This window comes from Brachyhypopomus gauderio, chromosome 13 (genome assembly GCF_052324685.1).
Source record: "Brachyhypopomus gauderio isolate BG-103 chromosome 13, BGAUD_0.2, whole genome shotgun sequence".
Classification (NCBI taxonomy): domain Eukaryota; kingdom Metazoa; phylum Chordata; class Actinopteri; order Gymnotiformes; family Hypopomidae; genus Brachyhypopomus; species Brachyhypopomus gauderio.
Window position 1 is genome coordinate 11,434,340 of NC_135223.1, and position 6,426 is coordinate 11,440,765.

A 6,426-nucleotide genomic window follows, 5' to 3' on the forward strand; every position below is an offset into this window, starting at 1 on the left:
AATTCTACTTGACGATACAATACACTTACTTGGAATAGACTTAATGCGACTGCATGTGTGTTTGCTCATACATTCATTCATGTATTTGCATGTGTGTAAGAATATGAGTGACAGAATTAGAGAGCAGCTGGTTTGATCATGAGTCAAATGAGTCGGTGCAAAAGTGTATGTTCGTTGTGTCCTGAGAGTGACACAGAGAGAAAGAGGTTGGTGTGTGTGCGTGTGTGTGTGTCAGTAAAGGGTTGAGTGGCGCTCTTTTCACCACCACCATTACTGCATGAAAGAGCTGTCATCCTGCATTAGCCAATCCTTGCTCTTAACTCACCCTCGTCTTCCACAGAGGGGGGGAATGATCGGCTCGAAAAGCTTTGAAGGTCATAGTTCACTGTACAATAATATTGCAGTATTGTTCTCACCCGTGCGAGTTAAGCCACTTGACAATCCAGATAATAAGAGTAGGCTATTCTGTGAAAGCCACGTGCTATCCAACGCACTAGAAACCTGCATCGAGATTTTTTGGTTTGGAAAAATGGGAAGTAGAAATAATTAGTCAAATATGAAGTCAAATATGACATATTTCCTCGCAAAAACTTACCACTGCACGGGTGCTGTTTTGTCTATTCGCGTTATTTCACCAACATTTACTTCTTAACGTCTTATTTCCCAAGCAATAGAGGTACTGCCCGCTCTCGCGAAGCCAATTTTCAGACATCTGTCGCATTAAAGTCCACCCCCCTTCTCCCTCTCTCTCTTTCTCTCTCTCTCTTTCTATCTCTCTCTCTCTCTCTCTCTCTCTCTCTCTCTCTCTCTCTCTCTCTCTCTCTCTCTCTCTCTCTCTCTCTGCGGAACTCGAGGGCTCGCAAAGGCAAGATAATACCGCCTTTCGTTAAGAAAGGAGCACTCGCCCCTCGGTTTCGGTTACATGACCCAAACCCGAGGCCGATTTCAAACATAAACCGATTCTTAGAAGGCGGTGCGCTCGCGCTGAAAATCAAAACATTCACTCCGCACGCGCGCGCGCACACTCGTACACACAGTTCATTCTGAAAAACCCACGGAGTGAGTTGTAGCGCGTGCGTCTGGGAGTGAAACGGCTCGTCTCGCACTGCGAACGAACACGAGGCAATTAAAACATGCCATAATATCTCTTCTAATCGGAGAGTTAAGATGCGACAAGTTTCTCTCCTTCTTTTAGGCAGGAAAATGAATAGATAATCGGCGCGAGCGCGGCGCGCGGGCGGGGTATACGCAGTCGCGTTGAGAAAACGCTGCTTGTGCTGTAGACGAATCCGTGTTTCAGTGACGTGGAGCCTTGCGCGCGCTGAAAATCTCCTCCACACCGTTCTATCTGTTGGAAGACTTGTGTTTTAATCATACTTCTTTTGGCTCAGTTATAAAAGACGGCCATCAGCAAATAACCTCACGTTATTTATTAGTTCGAGTTGTCCGTCGTTTTTAGAGCGTCCCTTTGCAGCCCCGTTTCTTTCGCGCTGTCCCCTTCTCGAGAGTGCGACGTTCTCCGGAAAGGCGACCAACTAAGCGGGTAAGATCGCTGCACTGGCTACACACATTTGTTTAAAGAGGATTTGGGCTGGTTGAGATGTGCCGTTTGGGATGTTTTTGTCTTTGCTCGCGTGTCCATGTGGAATGCAGCGAACAGAATCAATCAGCTGCAAACTGCAAGCTTGCAGGCTGTCATCGGTCACTGTGTGCGGGCTTCAGAAACGTGTGAACTACATATATACGGGCAATCGCGAGTGTTAAAACCGTCAGTGTTGCTTTGCACGTCCTGAATGTGAGCACATCGAAAAGGCTTTGAAATAAGCTTGCGTTTTAAGTCGTACTCCCCCAAATCCCGTGTTGCTGACACGGCCACCACTAATGCACCCTCTGTAACTAGCCTGTCTTTCCCTTAAGCTGGACGTGTCGTGTTGGAGTATTTAAAGAATTGTGCGTGGTGATTGCAATATATGAACGTCCCCGCTGTGCTCAGATGCTCTATAACCGAGCCGGTCCGTAGTGCCACTCCGGTACTTAGACCCTAATGAATGCACTGCGGCTGGTCTCAGCGCACAGACCTGATCCGCTTCATCCCTTTAGGCAGAAAACAAGACACTACGCGCATGGCACTGCGGACAGGCTTTTGGATAGAGGAGGCTGTGAGATACCAGCGTTCTTTGGACCGAGCCGGAACACGTCTGCTTGTCTAGGGGCCTTCATCTGTACATGAAGAGAAGCACAGAGGGCGGAAACACACTCACCGCCCGCCTCGCTGCATCTCACAATATAGGCCAAACACGCTCTTAGACGAGCACTGGTTCAAACACAGTGACTAAGAGTTATATATGTCGGTGAAGGACCTGCCACCATCCACGTATTCGCCTCAGATCAAACTCAAAGTTTTGTTTTCATGTTGTGGCAGTAAAAGCCCATCAGTTGATGCGGAAACTGTAATAAACAATCGATTTAAGTCAAAGCTGCTATGTCATTTCAGTTCATTTTGAAAAACGAAAAGTAAAGTAAAGAAGAGAAAAATACTCCCAGCAGCTGGTGTTATATTAAGCGATGAGATCACCTCTTTTCTTTTCGGGCGATTGGAAGAAAAGTGTCCAGCAGTCAGTTCCCTCCTGCGGTAATAAGAGACAGCGACCCAATATGCGCAATACATGTGTGGCTTCCGCTAGCGGGGAGTGTGGAGAAGGTGGACAAGTTTGCGACGCAGTCGCGGTTTCCGCCTTCTTCTTGTCCACGGTCGAAGGCGGCTAAGACCTCCTGAGACCTCCCGAGACCTCCCGAGTCTCCGTGGGTGCCCCCCCCCCCCGTGAGAGAGAGGCAGCTCCACTGTTGCTCACCCTGCCGGAGCAACACGGTCCCTTCACTGTTAGACCGCTGCTGCTCGAGGATCGTTCATGGCAGCTGCCCGCTGAGAGCTGCTGGTGGCTGTAAGTTCGTCTTCATCCCCGTCCTGGGGCTCACTAGATCCCTGTGTAATTTATGTAGAATGGGCCGTTCTGTGTGTTTAAGACAGTGACAGTAGTTGGTGATTTTTGGTACATCTGAAAAGCTGCTTTATTACGTCGGTTCTGATCAAGAAACCACATTTTTGAAACTACATAGCCTGGTATCGCAACAGCGTTGCATTAACTGTTGATCTCTCTCTCTCTCTCTCTCTCTCTCTCTCTCTCTCTCTCTCTCTCTCTCTCTCTCTCTCTCTCTCTCCCTCTCTCTAGAAATCAGTGCTTTAGTGTGCCCACTTACTTCTTGCTACTCAGAAGCACTCACGCAAGTTCAGACTGCATCACAACCTGTTAAGCCTATAAGCCATGACACTACAATAAAGGCATAGATATCACACACACACACACACACACACACACACACACACACACACACACACACACACACACACACACACACACACACACACACACACACACACACACACACACACACACACACACACAGAGTTGGTCTCTTTTGAGGTAGCCAAAGAACTCTGATAATTAATTCTTCCACACAGAGCTCTCTATAGTGACTGAGGTTGTCCCAGAATGAGGCTTCTCTGCCTTAAATGAAGAAGTGTGTGTGTGTGTGTGTGTGTGTGTGTGTGTGTGTGTGTGTGTGTGTGTGTGTGTGTGTGTGTGTGTGTGTTCAGATGAATGTATTCAGAATGTCAGTCATTTTTCAAGTCACTGCCACAGAGAATGGAACATGAGGTCGGTGTTCAAACAAGGATTTATGTGTGTTTGCAAAATGGCGTCCTAGTGCACTTCTAGCTAGATCTAACCATCCCAGAATGAGCAACACTTTCACCTTAATTCACTGATAAGCACATGAAATATGCCTCATGTAGGTATACCTGTAGATTGGCCATCTTAAAGGAAACATTCAGCCAAAATCTGATTTACATTGATTATTCTACCTACACCTGCTCTGGCCTGTCATCCGGTGCACATCTAATGCTTAAATATTCATTATGTGTTTTTATTATTACACAGTAGTGCTGCTAACAAGTAATGGAAGTGTACCGGCCCTGGAGCATTTAAGCATTTAAGCATTTAGACTGAATACAAATGTGATTGATTCTAATTCTTATGAATCTCTGAATCTAAATCTTATGAATCTCTTATTAACCGCATTAGGATTATTATTAGAAAATAGATTAGTATTAGAACATGTTTTCTTGTATTTTTTGTTTCCTTTGCTTCCTTGTAAGAGCTGGCTACAGATTATTTTATTATTTTTTTTGATGAATTGCCTGGATGGTCATTTAAGGTGGTCCTTTAAGGTGGATTTTCTGCTGGCCAGCAGTGTAACTGTAACCAGGCACTCCTATATTCAATTTCAAAGTAAAATCCAGTCATCAAGGTCCTTGTGGAATGTAAGATGCTGCGGAGACTACAGAAATAATTATATCTAATGTTCAGCCATTCAGCCATGCTCAGACAGTAAAAGCATTAGTGCTATTGTTTATATTAGTAGCAACATCATGGGTTCGATTGCCAGGGACAACACATGCTGTCACACTGATAAGTATGTAAATTACTCTGGATAAGGGTGTTTCCGCAAAATATTGTATTTCTCATTGTTACAGAGGACATTTTACTTGACTCAGTAATTGTAAATGCTTCTGTTCCACAGTAATGAATGTACCAGGAGGAACATCTCATATGGAGGACTCTGTGTCTGCTGATACGTTACCTGGAATGAATGTCTCCTAAAGGAGCTAAATGTTTTCATGTGAAGGAGTTTCTGTACAATGATAGCAGCATGTGTGGGTCTTTGTTCTGTAACCCAACCCATGCCTGAAATGTATAAGCTTCATTTGCAAGGGCTTGCTGTAATGTTATTTGGTGGGGGGGTTTCTTTTTCTCGTCCGACTTGTATTGAGTCACAGTCTCATTGAGTTTCTTTTGGCGGCTTGGGTATTCTAATATTAATATACTGTCCTTCTTGTACAGAGTTTCCCGAAAAAATTTCTGGTGTTTTGTCCCTATGTCATTTAGATGCGATTATTGTAATGTACTGTTTGGCTTACTGGGAGGAAAGATGCTGGTCTGGTTCTTTCTGGTCTGAACTAGTGTGTCGACCTATTCTGTTGACCTGGAGCAAAGGTTTTTGTAGCATTTGATGTTAATCGTGTGGTCTGAAGGCAACGTTTGGATCAAGATATGTTGATATATAAAGTTTTGCAAATGTATTCAAATTTTACTCAGGATATTAAAGCTTGTGAAATTACAAAACGAGGTGTACAGCGTTTTTCTAAAAGTGGGTAAAACAAGGTTTTTGTTTCTCATTTCCTTCACAGATCTACATTAGCTCTCTAAGGTTTGTGGCAAACCCTTCCAGCCAGCTGTTCCCAGTTGGATTGCGGTCTCGGTTAGTCTGGGTCACTGGAGAGCTCATAGCTCTACTGAAGCCACTTCACGCCAGTGTGAAGCACTTTCTTGTAACATTTACTAGTGTTTTGTTGCGCCGGTGTGTCCTTCGGTCTTAACAAGTCCTCCAGCCCCAATGCTGAGAAGACGGCATGGTACTGCCATGCCTCACCATGGGGATGACAGTGTTGACGGAGACGAACTCTGTGTTGGAGCGGCGCCAATTTCAACTCTTGGCATAAGCTGAGAAGTTTCCGTTTTTCCTCTCTGACCACGGCTCTCCACTTTTTTCTTACCGGTGTATTCTTCGGCAGCCGGCAGCTTTGAGATGACGATGTTTAAGTAATGTCTCCCTTCCCGCCGTCCTGCCTTGGTGGCTGACATTGTGCAGTGTTCTGGAAACTGCTGACTGATCCACTCTTCCTCTTCGCTCTGCCACTAACATCTGCAGGTGTGTCAAAACTGTTGCTGGTTTCACAGTGGCATTAGTTTCTGGTTCCTTCTGGCCTTTCAGGACTTGTTTTGGCTAAAGTTTCTCCCCTCTCCTTTCTCCCCTCCCCCTTTTCTCTTGTTTTTTACCAGAACACCCAGATTACCCAGTGTGCTTAGTGAATTTTACCATCATATGACCCCCAAGTTGAAATGAAATGTGCCATATTTGTCAATTGTGAATTTTTTTTTCACCGCAACTGAAATTTGTCCTCCGCATTTACCCATCTGTCCAATTAGAACACACACACACACACACACACACACACACACACACACACACACACACACACACACACACACACTAGTGATCACTAGGGGGCTGTGGTGCACACATGCCCAGAGCGGTGGGCAGCCCTACCCCGGGGAGCAGTTGGGGTTAGGTGCCTTGCTCAAGGGCACCTCAGGCCTCAGGCCTGGGAATTGAACCCACGACCCAGTCACAAGACCAGTTCCATACCACAGGACCATGACTGCACCATTGGCTTTGCCTGCATGCGCACTGGCATAGAACTGGGACCTTATTTTATATCTGCAAACACTGGAGAACTGAGCATTG

The 6,426-nt window shown here is 45.6% G+C and overlaps 1 protein-coding gene across 1 annotated transcript in view; it reads left to right on the forward strand.

The window, feature by feature from the left end:
- The first annotated feature begins 838 nt into the window (after nt 1–838).
- The window catches only part of cacng8b (calcium channel, voltage-dependent, gamma subunit 8b), a 23,389-nt gene continuing 17,801 nt past the window's right edge, over nt 839–6,426 (forward strand). Inside the window, exon 1 of the mRNA XM_076971119.1 lies at nt 839–1,543. The gene's annotated coding sequence lies outside the window, so the exon portion shown is untranslated. The remainder of the gene's footprint in view (nt 1,544–6,426) is intronic.